The sequence below is a fragment of the Bufo bufo genome, chromosome 6, assembly GCF_905171765.1.
Source record: "Bufo bufo chromosome 6, aBufBuf1.1, whole genome shotgun sequence".
In the NCBI taxonomy this organism is placed as follows: domain Eukaryota; kingdom Metazoa; phylum Chordata; class Amphibia; order Anura; family Bufonidae; genus Bufo; species Bufo bufo.
In genome coordinates this window covers 243,341,313-243,361,655 of record NC_053394.1, presented here as the reverse complement: position 1 = coordinate 243,361,655, position 20,343 = coordinate 243,341,313, and positions in this window count along the sequence as shown.

Here is a 20,343-nt window from a genome sequence, read left to right as displayed (position 1 = left end):
GGAAGATGATGTGGAGGACGATGAGGTCCTCAACCCCACATGGAATCAAGGTCATGCGAGTGACCTGTGTAGTTCGGAGGAAGAGGCCATGGTCGCACAGAGCCACCAGCACATCAAAAGAGGAAGCAGGGTGCAAAAGCGGAGCGGCTGTCCCCTAGACCAGCAGTCCCCAACCGCCGGGCCGCGGCCCAGGACCGGGCCGTGGAAGATTATTAGCCGGGCCGCGGCGATTAGGGCAGTCTTTAACTCTGTACTAATGAAGCGCTTCCATTATGGAAGCACTTCATTAGTACAGAAGGACCAGGGAACGGTGAAGGATCTGTACTCACCACTTCCTAGTCCTCGGCTCGGCTATCGGCTGTGCAGGGCTGCGCACAGCGTAGGTCTCTCTGTGACCTCACGCTGTGCGCCGCTATACACAGCCAGCCGACAGTAGAATGAAGAATAAAGAGGATTGCGATGGTGTCCAGGAGCAGGAGAGGTAAGTGTTTTTATTTTTTATTTTTATTTGCACTGGGGGCTGATGGCTGACCTGGGGGGCATGGGGGGCTAATGGAGGGCTTATGGCTGACATGAGGGGCTAATGGGGGGCTTATGGCTGGCATGAGGGGCTAATGGGGGGCTTATGGCTGACATGAGGGGCTATTGGGGGGCTTATGGCTGACATGAAGGGCTAATGGGGGCTTATGGCTGACATGAGGGGCTAATGGGGGCTTATGGCTGACATGAAGGGCTAATGGGGGGCTTATGGCTGACATGAGGGGCTAATGGGGGCTTATGGCTGACATGAGGGGCTAATGGGGGGCTTATGGCTGACATAAGGGGCTAATGGGGGGCTTATGGCTGACATGAGGGGCTAATGGGGGGCTTATGGCTGACATGAGGGGCTAATGGAGGGCTTATGGCTGACATGAGGGGCTAATGGGGGGCTTATGGCTGACATGAAGGGCTAATGGGGGGCTTATGGCTGACATGAGGGGCTAATGGGGGCTTATGGCTGACATGAGGGGCTAATGGGGGGCTTATGGCTGACATGAGGGGCTAATGGGGGGCTTATGGCTGACATGAGGGGCTAATGGGGGCTTATGGCTGACATTGGGGGGCTAATGGGGGTTTATGGCTGACATGAGGGGCTAATGGGGGGCTTATGGCTGACATGAGGGGCTAATGGGGGGCTTATGGCTGACATGAGGGGCTAATGGGGGCTTATGGCTGACATTGGGGGGGGGTTTATGGCTGACATTGGGGGGGTTTATGGCTGACATTGGGGGGGGGGTTTATGGCTGACATTGGGGGCTGATAGATGGCTAAAGGTTTGGGGGTTGATCTGAGCCATTGGGGGTCTAATCTGAGGTCTGATTAACATTGGGGGTCTGATTGCTGGTCTGACCTGAGGTGTAATGAAAACATTTTTTTTCTTATTGTTCTCCTCTAAAACTAGGTGCATCTTATAGGGCGAAAAATACGGTACAGTGCAGCAGAGACCAGTGCTGCAGAGACCAGTGCAGCAGAGACCATAGTCAGTTTATATAGTCATTATATAGTGTTATATATTTTAATATGCACCTTGAGTTTTGTTATGCGCGTGAATCAGTCAGCCCCGCCCGGTCCCTGGGAAAATTGTCTTGCATGAAACCGGTCCTTGGTGCAAAAAAGGTTGGGGACCACTGCCCTAGACAGTACGCCTGCTACTGCCCACCACAGCAAGGGACCTAGCACACCAAAGCCAGCTCCAAGGAGTTCGCTGGTATGGCAGTTCTTCAGACAATGTGCTGACGACAAGACACGAGTGGTTTGCACGCTGTGCAATCAGAGCCTGAAGCGAGGCATAAACGTTCTCAACCTGAGCACAACCTGCATGACTAGGCATCTAAGTGCAAAGCATAAGCTGCAGTGGAGTAGACACCTCAAAAACCAAGAAAGGTCTCTGGCTCCTCCTGTTTCCTCTTCTGCTGGAGTATCGGCCTCTTCATCCACCTCTGGAGTGACAGTGCCACCTGCCACCCCGCAAACAGAAGATCTGACAGCAACACCACCACCTGGGTCACCAAGCATCTCCACAATGTCCCACGAAGGCGTTCAGCTATCCATCTCCCAAACACTGGAGCGGAAGAGGAAGTACCCCCCTACCCACCCGTGATCCTTGGCCCTGAATGCCAGCATTTCAAAATTACTGGCATTTTTAAATGCTGTCATTCCGTCTGGTGGAGACAGAGAGCTTTAAAAGTTTTATGGCGGTGGCTGTCCCACAGTAAGTCGTGCCCAGCCGCCACTACTTTTCAAGGCGTGCCATCCCTTCCCTGCACAACCAAGTGGGGGACAAAATCAGTTGTGCACTAAGCAACTCCATCTGTGGCAAGGTGCACCTCACTACGGATACGTGGACCAGTAAGCACGGTCAGGGACCTTATATCTCCCTAACAGCACACTGGGTAAATACAGTGGCGGCTGGGCCTGAGGCGGATAGCAGTTTGGCGCATGTCCTTTTCACCTCCGAGGATTGCAGGGTGCTTCAGTTTGCCTCCTGTTGCTTCCTCCTCCTACTCCGCTTCCTCATCCTCTACTGGCTCCTCATCTGGTCAGCGTAACACCTTCACCACCAACTTCAGCACAGCCAGGGGTAAACGACAGCAGGCAGTTTTAAAACGTATCTGTTTGGGGAGCTCGTAGCAGCTATGGGACTAGCCGGTTGACGCACATCCCTTCAGTGGCGCATGAGCTGAATTTGGTGGTGCAGAGATTCCTTAAAAATGACCTGATATTTTAGAGCTGCTGCATAAAGTGCGGGCCATCTGTGCGCGCTTTTGGCGTTCTTACGCTGCTGCTGCTCGCCTGTCAGCACTGCAGTGTAACTTCGGCATTCTCGCTCACCACCTCATATGCGACGTGCCCACAAGGTGAATGAATGAATGAATAACTTGTATAGCGCTACAATTGCGAACTAAATTGCCTCAAGGCGCTTTTTTGCAGCCATTGACCGCCTGTGCCTTCAGAAAAGGTGGGTCTTGAGCTTCTTCCTGAAGGCCAGATGGTTTTCTTCTGAGCGGATCTCTGCGGGTGGAGAGTTCCATAGCTGGGGTCCTAGGACTGCGAACCTTCATTCGCCTTTTGATTTGTAGCGGGTCTTGGAACTCCACCTTGCACATGCTGGACAGACTGTGCGAGCAGCAGCAGGTGATAGAGTTTCAGCTGCAGCACGCATGGGTGAGTCGCTCTGTGGAACAGCATCACTTTACCACCAATGACTGGGCCTCCATGCGAGACCTGTGTTGCATGTTGCGCTGTTTCGAGTAATCCACCAACATGGCCAATGCCGATAACGCCGTTCTCAGCGTTACTATCCCACTTCTATGCCTCCTTGAAAAAACACTGCTGGCAATGATGGAAGAGGATGTGGCACAGGAGGAGGAGGAGGAGGAAAAGGGATAATTTCATAGGGTTTACGGCCAGTCATTCACAAGTGGCTCCGAGGGTGGGATCCTGCACCCACAAACGCCAGGTACACAATTGTCCAGCCAGGACACAGTTCTGGAGGATAACGAGGTGGAGGATGAGGAGGAGGAGATGAAGGAGGAGGAACCATGCGAGCAACAGCAGGTGATAGAGTTTCAGCTGCAGCACGCACGGGTGAGTCGCTCTGTGGAACAGCATCACTTTACCACCAATAACTGGGCCTCCATGCGAGACCTGTGTTGCATGTTGCGCTGTTTCGAGTAATCCACCAACATGGCCAATGCCGATAACGCCGTTCTCAGCGTTACTATCCCACTTCTATGCCTCCTTGAAAAAACACTGCTGGCGATGATGGAAGAGGATGTGGCACAGGAGGAGGAGGAGGAGGAAAAGGGATAATTTCATAGGGTTTACGGCCAGTCATTCACAAGTGGCTCCGAGGGTGGGATCCTGCACCCACAAACGCCAGGTACACAATTGTCCAGCCAGGACACAGTTCTGGAGGATAACGAGGTGGAGGATGAGGAGGAGGAGATGAATGAGGAGGAACCATGTTCACAGCAGGGTGGCACCCAGACCAGGTCATGGCCATCACTGGTGCATAGCTTGTGGGATACAGAGGACACAGACGATACACCTCCCACAGAGGACAGCTTTTTGTTGCCTCTGGGCAGCCTGGCACACATGAGCGATTACATGCTGCAATGTCTCCGCAACGACCACCGAGTTGCCCACATTCTAACTTGTGCTGATTACTGGGTGGCCACGCTGCTGGATCCCCGTTACAAGGACAACATACCGTCCTTAATTCCCTCACTGGAGCGTGATCGTAAGATTGCGCGAGTACAAGCGCACGCTGGTAGACATGCTGCTGATGGCATTTCCACCTGACAGCAGGGGCACAGTGGAAGCACAAGGCGAAGGCAGAGGAGGAGGAAGAGGTCGCCAACGCAACTGGGGCACCGCCAGCACCTCAGAAGGCAGGGTTAGCATGGCTGAAATGTGGAAAAGCTTTGTCAGCATGCCACAACAACCAGCAACACCAGCTGATATGGAACGTCTTAGCAGGAGGCAGCATTTCACCAACATGGTGGAGCAGTACGCGTGCACACGTTTACACGTACTGAATTACAGGTTTTTCCCCTCCAACTTCTGGATCTCCAAATTGGGCACATGGCCTGAGCTTGCCCTTTACGCCTTGGAGGTGCTGGCCTGCCCTGCAGCCAGTGTATTATCTGAACGTGTGTTTAGCACGACTGCATGGGGTTATCACAGGTTATATTTCTCAATGTTTTGGGGTGTACCCTAATTTAAAAAAAATAAATAAAATTAAAAGCAAAAAACTGTGTAGGCTACTTCCTCCTCCTCCACCGCCACTTCCACCTACACCGCCACATCCACTGCCTCCTCAGCCTCCTACTCCATATGGACCTCGTCCTCCTAGATCAAGATTATTATTTTTTATTTTTACGCATTTTATGTTATTTAAAGTCATTTCCCTATCCACATTTGTTTGCAGACCACATTTTGATGCCATTTGCAGTCCTCTAGCCCTTTCCATGACATTTTTACAGCCATTTTAGTGCTTAAAAGTTCGGCTCCCCATTTACTTCAATGGGGTTCAGGTTTGGGGCCAAGTTCGGGTCCCGAACTCAAACTTTTTTGTGAAGTTCGGCCAAACCCGAACATCCAGGTGTCCGCTCAACTCTACTCCCCGCCCATCTGCTTCTGAGGGCTTCTGAGCAGCGTATGTATGTAGCTGGTTCCTACACCACCCTGAACATTTTAGGCTTAGGTTAGGCCCAAGAGAGGCAGTTCTTCTTAGTGTTAGGTACCCATCTGCAGAAGCCGCCTTGATGCCAGTAGATAAGCCCGACACATGTTTGATCAAGGATACGTCTCAACCGTTCCTCAATAATGTGCGCAAGGAGCTTCCATTTTTCATCTACAGGGAGTGCAGAATTATTAGGCAAGTTGTATTTTTGAGGATTAATTTTATTATTGAACAACAACCATGTTCTCAATGAACCCAAAAAACTCATTAATATCAAAGCTGAATATTTTTGGAAGTAGTTTTTAGTTTGTTTTTAGTTTTAGCTATTTTAGGGGGATATCTGTGTGTGCAGGTGACTATTACTGTGCATAATTATTAGGCAACTTAACAAAAAATAAATATATACCTATTTCAATTATTTATTTTTACCAGTGAAACCAATATAACATCTCAACATTCACAAATATACATTTCTGACATTCAAAAACAAAACAAAAACAAATCAGTGACCAATATAGCCACCTTTCTTTGCAAGGACACTCAAAAGCCTGCCATCCATGGATTTTGTCAGTGTTTTGATCTGTTCACCATCAACATTGCGTGCAGCAGCAACCACAGCCTCCCAGACACTGTTCAGAGAGGTGTAATGTTTTCCCTCCTTGTAAATCTCACATTTGATGATGGACCACAGGTTCTCAATGGGGTTCAGATCAGGTGAACAAGGAGGCCATGTCATTAGATTTTCTTCTTTTATACCCTTACTTGCCAGCCACGCTGTGGAGTACTTGGACGCGTGTGATGGAGCATTGTCCTGCATGAAAATCATGTTTTTCTTGAAGGATGCAGACTTCTTCCTGTACCACTGCTTGAAGAAGGTGTCTTCCAGAAACTGGCAGTAGGACTAGGAGTTGAGCTTGACTCCATCCTCAACCCGAAAAGGCCCCACAAGCTCATCTTTGATGATACGAGCCCAAACCAGTACTCCACCTCCACCTTGCTGGCGTCTGAGTCGGACTGGAGCTCTCTGCCCTTTACCAATCCAGCCACGGGCCCATCCATCTGGCCCATCAAGACTCACTCTCATTTCATCAGTCCATAAAACCTTAGAAAAATCAGTCTTGAGATATTTCTTGGCCCAGTCTTGACGTTTCAGCTTGTGTGTCTTGTTCAGTGGTGGTCGTCTTTCAGCCTTTCTTACCTTGGCCATGTCTCTGAGTATTGCACACCTTGTGCTTTTGGGCACTCCAGTGATGTTGCAGCTCTGAAATATGGCCAAACTGGTGGCAAGTGGCATCTTGGCAGCTGCACGCTTGACTTTTCTTAGTTCATGGGCAGTTATTTTGCGCCTTGGTTTTTCCACACGCTTCTTGCGACCCTGTTGACTATTTTGAATGAAACGCTTGATTGTTCGATGATCACGCTTCAGAAGCTTTGCAATTTTAAGAGTGCTGCATCCCTCTGCAAGATATCTCACTATTTTTGACTTTTCTGAGCCTGTCAAGTCCTTCTTTTGACCCATTTTGCCAAAGTAAAGGCAGTTGCCTAATAATTATGCACACCTAATATAGGGTGTTGATGTCATTAGACCACACCCCTTCTCATTACAGAGATGCACATCACCTAATATGCTTAATTGGTAGTAGGCTTTCAAGCCTATACAGCTTGGAGTAAGACAACATGCATAAAGAGGATGATGTGGTCAAAATACTCATTTGCCTAATAATTCTGCACGCAGTGTATAGTCGGTATAGTATTACTTTAATCCAGAATAGTCCCTAGTTATATTGTTTGCATGTGCAATGCTTTGCTGCCATGCGTTTTTGTTTGCTGTCTGCATGCTAGCTTTATTGATGTGCACCTGTGTCTTCTGATATGCTAGTCAAAATTTTCTCGCTGTAGTCAAGACACAATTTTCTTTGTACTCCTCACCTGGTTGCCGCCACACACACTTGACACAATCTGAACCAAATAAGTTTATCTTGGTCTCATCAGACCACAGGACATGGTTCCAGTAATCTATGTCTTTAGTCTTCTTGTTCTCAGCAAACTGGGATGATAGCCATGCAGACCAATTTGATGCAGTGTGCGGCGTATGGTTTAAGCACTGGCAGGCTCACTACCCACTCCTTTAACCTCTGCAGTAATGCTGGTAGCACCCATATGTCTATTTTTAAAATACAACCTTTGGATATAACAGTAAGCACGTTCACTCAACGTCTTTGGTCGACTTTGACGAGGCCTGTTCTGAGTGGAACCTGTCTTGTTAAACCGCTGTATGGTCTTGGTCAATGTGCAGCAGCTCAGTTTCAGTGTGTTGGTATTCTGTTTATAGTCTAGGCCATCTTTATGTAGAGCAACAATTATATATATATATATATGTTGGTAAGGCTGAGGTTCAGCCTGCATTTGTGGGAGGGGCTTGAGCCTATTTAAACCCCCACTTACCTCATCACAGTGGGCGTTCCGGTTCTTGGTTATTCACTGGCTAGTGTTCGTGTGTTTCCTGGTACCTACGGTCGCCTCTTGCAGAGTTCGTGTCTCCTGGTGGTAAGTAGGGGAGGGGGGGGCTCTTTCGCAGGGCAAGGACTGCGGCGGTCTGGCAGCCTCCCTCCGCCTCATGCTGTCGGTGCGTTCCAGCGTGGAGCGCACGGGCTTCCGGCTCCCCTCCTCCTCCACTCGTCTCCCTGTGTTCCTGGCGGTATGGCGTCAGGTAGCGCACCCGGCAGCCGGTCGGCTCGTCATGCTGGAGACGGGGGGGGTGCTTTTCCCTGGTCTGGCCGGCTCACCTTGTTCCCGGCACGGCGCAGGAAGGCGTGCGTTCCAGGGTGGAACGCACGCACTTCCGGTTTCCGGTCCCCGCCCGCTCCACTTGCTTTCTGGTGGCAGCAGGGACAAATCAGCGCCTGCCGGCGGATACCCGTTCATCGGGGAGGGGGGGGGGGGGTTGGGTTCCTGGGCAAGGCTGCACCCCGGGTGCGGCATGGAAGCCGGTGCACATAGGCGTGCGTTCCAGCCTGGAACGCACTCCTCTTCCGGCGCTTCTATGACGTCACCCGCCCCCTGCCGGTCTCCCTGGCTGCAATGTCAGCTTGCGTTCCACGCTGGGCGCGGGCTCACGGGCAGCCAGGCCAGACGGGGAGGGGGGGAAGAAAGGAGGGGATAGTAAAGGAATAATTCACATAAATGAAATAAGCAATTGGTATCAGTGTGTGCAGTAAACCCGCCACAGGGTCTATATAAAAAAAAAAAAAAAAGGGGATAAGTACGTTGGTAAACCCGCCATATAGTCCGCAAAAAAAATAAATAAAAAATTGTAATAAATAATAAAAAAAAAAAAAATAAAAAAAAGGTATATGTGAGTATTTACAGCACAAACCCGCCATATAGTCGGGTCATCAACCCGAAAAAAAAAATAATAAAAAAAAATAAAATTAAAAATAAAAAAAAAATATATAATATAAATATATATGTATTTGCGGCACAAACCCGCCATATAGTCGACACCGACTAACCCCCTTTTAATAAAAAAAAAAAAAAAAAAAGAATTATTTAATTTTCTCGGTTGGACAAGGATAGGTGTCCCACGTAGGACCGATCTGGCCCCACCTCGGGCACCTGGTTACGGCCAGGGTGTCTGGTCTTCCTGGTTTCGCCCAGGCCACCGGGTTTTGTCTTGTTGCCAAGTCATTGTCGGCCGGTCACAGTCAGGTGTCCGGTCGCGGTTGGTGGCACCTCCTTCTTCCCTGGTACGCCCGGGGCTCGGTTCACTCCTGGTACGCCCAGGTCTTCATGTTTTTCTTGTCTATCACACGGGTTCACGCACCTGTCCTTCGGCTTTCAAGTCTTCCAAAGGGGCCGTCCTCGGCTTCTCCCCGGGTCATTCTTGCTTTCCGTAACTCCTAGGTTATGGCTTACCACTGCCCTTCGCGGGCCGCTGCTACGCGCAGCCTCTATTTCATGGCTACGCGCCTTCTCTCCTGTCAAACCGCCTGGTACGCTCAGGCGGCTCTCTTTTCGGTCAGGTGTTCGATCCGATGCGCTCGGATGGTCACTTGGCCTTAGGGTGAGCCCCAGCCTGGCCAGTTCGCCTGGTTCCGCAGGTTGGTGGGCACCCGTGTCCTCTGCACTTTCAAATGTTTTTTTGCCTGTGCTTTATTTACAGAAGTTTGTTCCCAGTTCTCCGTTCCTTTCGGTCCTGTTCAGGTAAGTTCGCACTGGCACCACCTCGGTCCCAGTCAAGTCATAACCACGCGTTAATTGTCTTCATCTGTTCGGTTAGGCCAGGTTCGACTGAGCCGTCTCGTGAATTCCGTTACCGGTACGTGTCTCTCTGTCGTGCACCAGTCCAAATTCCAGTACATCGTCACCCTCGTTTTTTTTTTTTTTTTTCCTTTTATTTTGTTATGCCTTGTATTTTTGTTTAGCTGCTCTGCCATGTCTCGAGCCTTGGACATGGAGGACGGCCTTTCCATCTCCGGCTCAATCGTGTCAAGCCAAGCGGGTCCCTCATCCCTTCGGAGTTGGACCATCCCAAAACTGTTGGCCGAGTTGAACCGAAGAGGCATTCCACATCCGGCCACCGCAAGAAAGGCAGAGCTATACAAACTGCTCATGACCAGCCCCAGCACCACAACAGTGCAGCCAGAGGCGTCGGCCATCCATTTGTCCCTGGTGCAGCTACAGGCGACCCTGAATTCCTTGGTGGACTCGGTGGCGGATGTGCGGGCAAGGGTTTCGGAGCTCGAATCCCGGCCACCCGTTGTACCCCCGGCTCCCGTTCCGCTGATGACTCCCTCTACATCAGGCTGGCTGGCTACAGGTACGCCAAGACTCATTCCACATGTGTCCCCCTCTCACTTCATTCCTGATAACCTTAAGAGAGACATCCTGGCAGGGAAAGATGTCAATCTGGCATCAATCCTCATTGCTGCTCAAGATGTTCCCGAGAACCGGGTCATCAACTGTGGCGATGTGTCGGTGGTCCTTCGGGCCAAGGATTCGCGGCTCAACCGCAAGTTGTCCATTCCGGAATTTGTCCTGGCCTTCAGCCTCTTCAGGGACATTGTCTGCACCGCACAGCCGGAGAGAAGAGAGGAGCTTGACAGCTATTTGTACCTGGTCACTGACCTAGGGCACAAGTATGGTGGGTCGGCCTTCTATGACTACCACCGTTCCTTTGCAGCTAAGGCGGCGGCAGCTCTGGCCCAGTTCCAGTATGTCACCAGCTGGTCCTTGATTGACACCGAGCTCTTCTGCCGTCACTTCGCTGGCCTCAGGGCTCCCAACTGTGCGACGTGTCAGTCGATTTTCCACTCCTCAGAGTGGTGCCCCAATACCGCGCACCCGCCTCAGGACAGGGCCATCCCGGGGACCTCCGGGTCATTTCCATCCAACCCCTCCACAGACAAGCTCGGCAGACCTATTGTCTACCTGGGGAAGAGCCAGGTCTGTAATAACTTTAATTCAGGGGGGTGCTCATATGCCAGCTGCAGGTCACTCCACGTCTGCTCCCTGTGCTTCAGGGCTCACCCACGGTCCGCCTGCCCAAAGAAATCTTCCAAAGGTTCCTGACTAGCGGACATCAACGTGGACCTCTTGGCGGCACTCCTTCACGATCACCACGATCAAGACTTCGTGGCGTTCCTGTTGGCAGGCTTCCGCCAGGGGTTCCACACAGGGCTCATCACCCTGCCGCAGGTGCCCTGGCAGGGCAGGAATCTGCTGTCCGCCACCCTGGACCCTCCAGCAACTAGCGAGTTGCTCCAGTCGGAAGTTTCCAAGGGGTTCCTCATAGGCCCGTTCCCACGCATCCCGTTTTCCTCATGGCGCATTAACCCCATCGGCTTAGTGGCAAAAAAGAACACTAATAAAAAAAGATTAATTTATGATCTGTCCGCCCCTCATGTGTCCGGTATTCCAAGCCTTAATTCTCTGATTCCCTCAGAGGAATTTTCCATGCGTTATTCCTCGGTGGACGACGCCATCCAGGCCATCCTGTCACATGGTAGGGGCGCTTGGCTGGCAAAGGTTGATATTGCGGATGCATTTAAACTCCTGCCCATCCTGCCGCAGTTATGGCAATTCTACGGCATTGAGTGGGCCGGTCAGTATTTTTTCGCCAACGGGCTCACGTTTGGATCCAAGAGTAGCCCGTGGTTATTCGACCAGCTGGCCAAGGCGCTGCATTGGATCCTGATCCATCACGGGGGCCTCCGGTCGGTCATCCACTACCTCGACGATTTTCTGGTTGTCGAGGATCCGCAGGGCGGGTCCAGCATACTCACCATCCTCCTCGGATTGTTCGCCAGTCTGGCTGTTCCGATCGCGGAGTCAAAGACTGAGGGTCCTGCCACGAGGGTCTCATTCTTGGGCATCGTCCTGGATTCGGTTCTGTTGCAAGCCAGCCTACCGGAGGAGAAACTCACTCAGTGTCGGGAGGTCATTTCCCATGCGGCAGCCACGGGATGCCTCACTAGAGTCGAGTTGCAGTCTCTTCTGGGGCGGCTCAACTTTGCCTCCAGGATTATGCCCCAGGGAAGAACCTTTGTGTCAAGGCTGCTCCAGCTTCTTCCCTCAGCACCCGAACAGGACAGCATCATCCGTTTGGACGGCCAGGCCATGGCAGACCTGGCCATGTGGGAGTTGTTCCTGTCCCGATGGAACGGCATCTCCTTTTTCGTGTCACCTTGGTCTTCCTCCTGCCCGACCATTTTTTCAGACGCAGCTGCATCTTGCGGCTACGCTGCCATTTGGGGTTCCCAGTGGCTAGCGGATCGTTGGCCCAGTACCATCTTAGAGGAGGCTGAATCCATCCGCACCTCCTCTCTGTTGGAATTATACCCCATCGTGGCAGCTGCTCAGGCATGGGGCCACCTCTGGGCTAACTTGCCGGTGATGTTTGTGACAGATAACCAGGCCTTGGTCGACATCTTGGCCAAGGGCAGGGCCAAGTCCCCCAAGATCATGGCGCTGTTGCGCCAGCTGGTTTGGCTGGCCCTGTCACATAACTTCCATGTGCATTGTAGCCACATCCCGGGGGAGAGGAATGTAGCAGCCGACGCACTGTCTAGGTTTAATTTTGAACTCTTCTTCCAGGTCATGCCGGAGGCCGAGCCACGCAGATATCCCACCCCGCCTTTCAGTTCCCTGTCAATGGACTAGGCTTGCTCGTCTCGTCAGCAAGGGACCTGGCGCAGCAGTCCCTTGCCCCAAACACGGCCAGGAACTACCTTTCAGGCCTGAAAACCTTCCAGGAGTTTTCACGTCTGCACCCGCAGGCGGGCCTGGCGGACATTCCTTACATCATGGCCTTCATCGCCCATTGCCACCACCAGTTACACCTCTCCTACAACACCATTAAGTTGTACCTAGCAGGCGTCCAACACCACACCATGCTCCGCAACCCAGGGGGCGGATCCATTTTTTCTGCGCATGCAGTCAAGGCCACCTTACGAGGGGTCCAGAAGGGTGGGTCCAATCCCTCGTCCCGCAGGCAGGGCGTCACGGGAGAGATGTTCCGGAAATTATCTTCAGCCCTGGATGGTGCTCCTTTTGGGCCCTTTTCCAGCTTAATCATCAAAGCTGCCATGTACTTAGCTTTTTACGGCTTCCTTAGGCCAGGCGAGTTCACGTGCAGCACGGCGGGACGGTGCAGCCTGCACCGAGAGCAGCTGGTGAGGGTGGTTGACCATTACGCACTGAAGATAATTATCTCCAAAACCAGTCAAACAGGCCCCCCGGTGGAGGTCCAGTTTTTTCCCACTAGGAATGAATGGTGCCCATTACAGGTATTTGACCAGCTCATCCTCGCCCTCCGGGATGCGCCACCTCACAGCCCTCTGCTACCCCATCTGAAGGGAGCTCTCACCACGGCGCAATTCATCAGCCACATCCGCACGGTGGCTGCTGGCTTAGGGTTGGACTCAGGAGCAATATCCGGTCATTCCTTCCGCATTGGGGCAGCCTCCGCGGCTTCCCGGCAGGGGGTCCCCGCCCACGTCATCCGAAAGATGGGGAGATGGCGTTCGTCTTGCTTCACCAGATACATACCTAACCCACAGGTGGAGATTTCGCAGGCATTTCGGTCTTTGGTGTTATAAGGTAATAAAGTCTTACACCTTAACTATTTTGTTGTCATTTTGCCCCCTTTTAGGCTACTCTCATACCCGGCTCCAGGCACACCTCAGCCGGTTAGGTTCCAGGCAGGCACGCTGCCCAAGTTTCGTATTTAGCCTTGACCACAAGTTGGTAAGGCTGAGGTTCAGCCTGCATTTGTGGGAGGGGCTTGAGCCTATTTAAACCCCCACTTACCTCATCACAGTGGGCGTTCCGGTTCTTGGTCCCACCCACCCATTCCCTTCATTTCAAGGGTCCTCCTTAGGGTAGCCCCCTTTTAGGCTACTCTCATACCCGGCTCCAGGCACACCTCAGCCGGTTAGGTTCCAGGCAGGCACGCTGCCCAAGTTTCGTATTTAGCCTTGACCACAAATATATATATATATATATATATATATATATATATCTCAAAATCAAATTGTCATCGTTTCCGCAGCAGCAGCATCCGATTGCCATTGGAACTAGGATCGCAAGGGAGGTTCTTGCCAATGTCGGTACCCCTGGGCCAGTGAGGAGGTGCCAGGGTTCCCGAACAGCAGGGCGCACAGGTGGCAGCTCCACACTGTATGCAGGCATGCCGTGAGCTGCCTGTCTTACAGTATAAAGGCCGGCACCTGCAATACTATTTTATCTCCTGGTCCATTGGCATGGTTTGGCTTTCTAGCTTCCCTCTGATGTGCCCTTGTTCATAAGACTACTCTCACTGTGTTTGTTTAGCTGTTTGTCCATGTTTGTGTGTTGCCCCTTGTTAAGGGAAATATGGCTTTCAGCCAGAACCTCATCCTGATGACCACACAAATATGCCTAATAATTGGACCCAGTGGTATTCACCCATTCAGTATGGACAGTAGCATTGTGTCCCTTGTTAGCATATCCTAGGCAGTTGAACAACATCCTCTTGACCAAGAGATGGGGGGAGATATTTGGGTGGTCACAGGGTGGAGTCTATGGTGGGGGGCTGGGACACAGTGAAAGTTGGGAGTGAGGCGGGGGTTTCTCTTCCTGGACACCGATGGATGCAGGAGCAAGCTAAGTTATATGTGTGCGTATGTGGGTATGTATATAAGTATAATATCCCAGTAGACTTTATATGTGTACATATAGATATTAGCAGTCTGCAATTGTATTACCAGTTAGATTATATGCTGTTTATGCATGAGTTTCTATATGTACATGTACTAATGGTCAGGTACTGGAGTTGAGTTGGTTAGAAGAGATTGTATATTTAGTGCTGTATTGTTAGTATTGCGTGCATAGTGTATTGTTAGTAATAAATACTGTGTTTGGTTTATAACTATCTGTGTGGCGTGTGGTTATTGGCGATAGTTAGTTTAGTAAGGTGCATGCAGCTAGCGTAGTGATTTAGTGTAAAGCATAGTGAAAATATTGTTATTATCTTATAAAGGCATAAATAGGCGGAGTTATCACCAGACGGCTCCTCCTATTTATGAATTTTAATTATCGATATTTGCATAAATATTGGTGATTATTATTCCCCCTTTACACCCCTCATGTACTGCATCCAGTTATGGGTCACTACCTAGTGTGATAGTGCAAGTAGGTAGGGTCTAGGGCCAGGGATGCTCAACCTGCGGCCCTCCAGCTGTTGTAAAACTACAACTCCCACAATGCCCTGCTGTAGGCTGATAGCTGTAGGCTGTCCGGGAATGATGGGAGTTGTAGTTTTGCAACAGCTGGAGGGCCGCAGGTTGAGCATGCCTGGTCTAGGCAGTTTAGGGCTACACTTTCCCTGTTGGCGTGTGATGGTGTTATACCTTGTATGATTATTAAAGGGGTTGTCCTGCAAGTTATATTGATGACCTATCATCAGGATTGGTCATCAATATCTGGTAGGGGTCCAACACCTGAGAGGGGTCCGACACCCTCCATGCAACTGCTGCTTCCTGTTCACAACACTACGTGGCGTCTCCTGTGGAGAGGTGGCATAGTGCAATTACAAGTACTAGCTCCATTCAAGTGAATGGAGCGAGTATTTTTCATTACATTGCACCGGTATAACTTCTGAGACGACAGGCAGTACAATGAACAGGAAGCATTGCTCCCATGGAGTGCCTCCTCCCGTTTAAACAGCTGGTTGGCAGGCAGGTGTCAGACCCCACCAATCAGATATTGATAACCTAACTTGACAATAGGTCATTAATATAAATGGCAGGATAACCCCATTTACGTTGTTATGCTTATTACTACAGTGCATTCTAAAATGCAAGCTAAAACAACAGAAATTGAATTATGAAGCAAATACAATAATGACAACAATTTCTATAGAAAGGTCTTCTGTGCAAGGATCCAAAAAATACTTTATAATTTTGAACAGGGTTAAATATTAATACACTACAGTCAAAATATTCACTTTCTGTTATTGTGAGTCGCTCACCAATTACATAAAGTAGTTTAAACAAAATTCTGTACAGAAGCACCTAAATACTGCACACTTGAAAATGTAATAATTAAATTCAAAATTCATTTACCCTTTTGGCAATATCACAGACAGGCAAACATTTACATGATTAGTAATAACTTTAATAAAAATAACAAACAATGTATTAAACATGAAATTAACAGCTGATAAGGCATCACATAACTAATTTAATTACAATTGCCCTGTCATTTGTAAGGTCAAACACTTAAAATAATAGACTGTGCCAAATTTATGTCCTTCAAAGTTTAAGCTTAACAGAAGTCAAAATGTCTACCTCATTCAGGTTTGAAAATGTAGGCATTGTTCCCAGGTAATAGAGATGGCCTTGCGGTTCGCCCGGCGGTCGTTTCGCAGCGAACTTTGCGTGTTCGCGATTCGCCGAACATGAGAACATATGGAGAAATTTGCGGCCGCCATATTCTTTTAAATTGTGAAGAACTTTGACCCATGACACATCCATCAGGTGGTACAGGACAGCCAATTGAGACATTTCAGCACATGGACATACCCCCTACCTTATAAATAGACCTGATCTGGCCGCCATTTTACATTCAGTGTTTTGCCAGTGTAGGGAGAGGTTGCTGTGTGGAGCAGGGACAGGCTGTTAGGGACACCAAACGCTAGCTAATAGGGCCACAAAAGTAATTTTAAGGACTGGTATAGGTATGCTTTCTACTGTATATGTGTGATACACAGAGGGGTGCGATATACTTATACTTTTATAATGAGTCAAAAACACATAGATCTATATAGTGATCACCTGGAAGTCAGGGGCCTAGGGGCTAGGGGCTTACTAGGGCCATTTTTATATAGGGTAAGGTTCCGGACGGGGTCGCTCTTATCAGGGCGGGTGGTCTGTGGTTAGGCTATCATGGCCAGAATAACACCCCTCTGTAGGGCAATATCAGGGACAGTTCTTTGCCCACCCTGTCCTTCAATACCACATCATCATCTAGCCCAGGGATAGATGGTTTTTGCTTTCCCTCCGGGATTCATGGATGTGCACTGGAACCCCCCGGATTGTGGTAGGACATATGGTTTCTGATTTGGTGCCGCCGAGCACCCGATTTAGTGCCGCCGGACACTTGTTATTGCCTACCACATCTATGCTTTTTGCTTAAAGGGGTTCTGCACTTTGTTTTAACTGATGATCTATCCTCCGACACCCGGGACCCCCTCCGATCAGCTGTTTGAGAAGGCAGCGGCACTTCAGCAGTGCCGCGGCCTTCTCGCTGTTTACCGCTGGCCCAGTGATGTCAACTATTATCAACTAGTGTGGGCGGGGCTAAGCTCTGTTCACTTTAATTTATTTTCATTTTGAGGGATATATTTTCCATTCACACGTCCGCAAAATGGGTCCGCATCCGTTCCGCAATTTTGCGGAACGGGTGCAGACCCATTCATGTTCAATGGGACCGGAATGTGCTGTCCGCATCCGTATTTGCGAATCCGCATTTGCGGATCCGCACTTCCGCATATGTGCTTCCGTTTCCCCAACAAAATAGAACATGTCCATTTCTTGTCCTCAATTGCAGACAAGATTAGGCATTTTCTATTATAGTGCTGGCGATGTGCGGTCCACAAATTGCGTTATGCACATTGCCGGTGTCCATGTTTTGCGGATCGTATAAATGGACCCTCATAGTAAAATTATTAAAGGTTACGTTGTATCTTTATGTATATTCTAATGGATTGCCTTCCTTGTACAATGTTATAATATACTTTCTATGTTAGAAAGTATATTATAGTGCATTTGTATTGTGCGGCAGTTGTTCTGCTGCGATACTGCAGGTATATCAAGGGAAAAGCGTTATTGGAACAAATAATTTCTACTGGTGTGATATACCAGTCTCCCCCCAAAAAAACTGATGGGTGGTTTATACCAATATACTTTCTTTATAGTGCATTTGGGTACTGTATAGTGCATTTGCGCATGCGCGTACGCAAAAATTATATTGGTGATATTTCGCATTGAAAAAAATAATAAATGGAGATCGCAAATTCAAATAATACATCTGGCATGTCACTGTCCATATTGTGGGACTATTTGTGCACTTCTAGCAATTATTTCTTGGCTGCAAATATGAGCTGAAGGTTTTTCAGGTTCGCCTGCCATTAAAATGAAAGGGACTCGCCGCAAACTTGTGGTTCGCGAACATTTGATCGCGTTCGCGAACCGTCCCGGCAGATGTTCGTCCACCAGGTAATATTGGGAAAATAGGAATTAACTCAAGTTTAATTCTAAGAGCTAATTTTCTGAAACATTTAAAGTCTTTGGGCCCATTCATATGTTTTTTAACAGCCATTGAATAGTGGCCATCAAAAATAATAGGACATTCTATTTGCACAGCCAGAAGGACCCCACTGAAATCAATGGGTCTGTTTTGAATGGTCATTTAGACCATTAAAGATGGGTACAGTATTTTTAACCTGTAGAGGAACCGCGCCGTACATGTACAGCGCTGTGATCGGGCGGGTGCAGGAGATGCGCCCGCCCGATCCGAGGCAGCGGTCCGGCAGTCACTGATAGCCGGGCCCCTGCTGCATGCGCCGGCATCGGTGAAATCACCGATGCCGGCGCATTAACCATTGATGTGCCGCGGTCAGTGCTGACCATGGCACCTGCGATGTCCCTAAGGGTATCGGAGCTACCATCGGGTCCCCGTGCTGCTGTGACGGGGACCCGATGGCAGGGAAGGCAGCCCGAGAGAGCAGCCCCCTGGATCTCACAGGCAAACAGGCTGTAAGTGTATTACAGTCTGTAATACACTTACAGCCAATGCATCACAATACAGAAGTATTGTGATGAATTGTAAAGGGGATCAGACCCCCAAAAGTTGAAGTCCCAAAATGGTACCAAAAAAAGTGTAAAAAAATAAAATAAAAACACCAAGCGATCAAAAAGGCTTATGCCCCCCAAAATAGTACCAATCTAAACATCACCTCATCCCTCAAAAAATACTCTAAGACAATCGTCCAAAAAATAAAAAACTATGGAGACACTAAAACATTATTGTGTAAAACTTAAGTACAGTATATAAAAAAAGTATACATATTAGAAATCGCCACATCCGTAACAACCTGCTCTATAAAAATACCACATGACCTACCCCCTCAGATGAACACTGTAAAAAAAAATTATAAAAACGGTGTAAAAAAAGCAATTTTTTGTCACCTTGCATCACAAAAAGTGTAATAGCAAGCGATCAAAAAGTCATATGCACCCCAAAATAGTGCCAATGAAACCGTTATCTCATCCCGCAATAAGCTATACCCTACCTAAGATAATCTCCCAAAAACTGAAAAAAACTATTTTAAATTTAACTCGCCTTAATCCACTTGCTCGCGCTGCCGGCATCTCGTCTGTCTCCTTCTTTGCTGAACAGGACCTGTGGTGAGCATTCATTCCAGGACCTGTGGTGACGTCACTCCGGTCATCACATGATCCATCACATGATCTTTTACCATGGTGATGGGTCATGTGATAGATCATGTGATGACCGGAGTGACGTCACCACAGGTCCTGGAATGAATGCTCACCACAGGTCCTGTTCAGCAAAGAAGGAGACAGACGAGATGCCGGCAGCGCCAGCAAGTGGATTAAGGTGAGTTAAATTTTTTTTTTATTTTTTTTAACCCCTCCAGCGCTATTTTACTATGCATTCTGTATTCAGAATGTTATTATTTTCCCTTATAACCATGTTATAAGGGAAAAAAATACAATCTACAGAACACCGGTCCCAAGCCCGAACTTCTGTGAAGAAGTTCGGGTTTGGGTACCAAACATGCGCGATTTTTCTCACGCGAGAGCAAAACGCATTACAATGTTTTGCACTCGCGCGGAAAAACTGCGGGTGTTCCCGTAACGCACCCGCACATTTTCCCGCAACGCCCGTGTGAAAGAGGCCTAAGCGATCAAAAAGTCAAATGTAGCCCAAAATAGTGCCAATCCAACCGTCATCTGATCCCACAAAAATTATACCCTACCTAAGACAATCAACCGCAGTTTACGGCCACAAATGGGGTGTTTCTGTAAACTACAGAATCAGGGCAATAAATATTGAGTTTTGATTAGCTGTTAACCCTTGCTTTGTTAGTGTAAAAAAAAAATATTAAAATGGAAAATCTGCCAAAAAAGTGAAATTCTGAAATTTCCTCTTCATATTCCATTAATTCTTGTGGAACACCTAAAGGGTTAACAAAGTTTGTAAAATCAGTTTTGAATACCTTGAGCGGTGTAGTTTTTAAATGGGGTAATTTTTCGTGGTTTATATTATATAAGCCACACAAAGTGACTTCAGACTTGAACTGGTCCTTAAAAAAAGGGCTTTGAAAATTTTCAGAAAAATTTCAAGATGTGCTTCTACACTTCTAAGGCCTCTTTCACACAAGCGTGTCCGGATTAGGTCCGGATGCGTCCCGGTGCATTGCGGCAAACCCGCGCGAGTAGGAATGCAATTGCAGTCAGTTTTGATTGCGTTCCGATGTTCAGTTTTTATCACGCGGGTGCAATGTGTTTTGCACGCACGTGATAAAAAACCGACTGTGGTACCCAGACCCA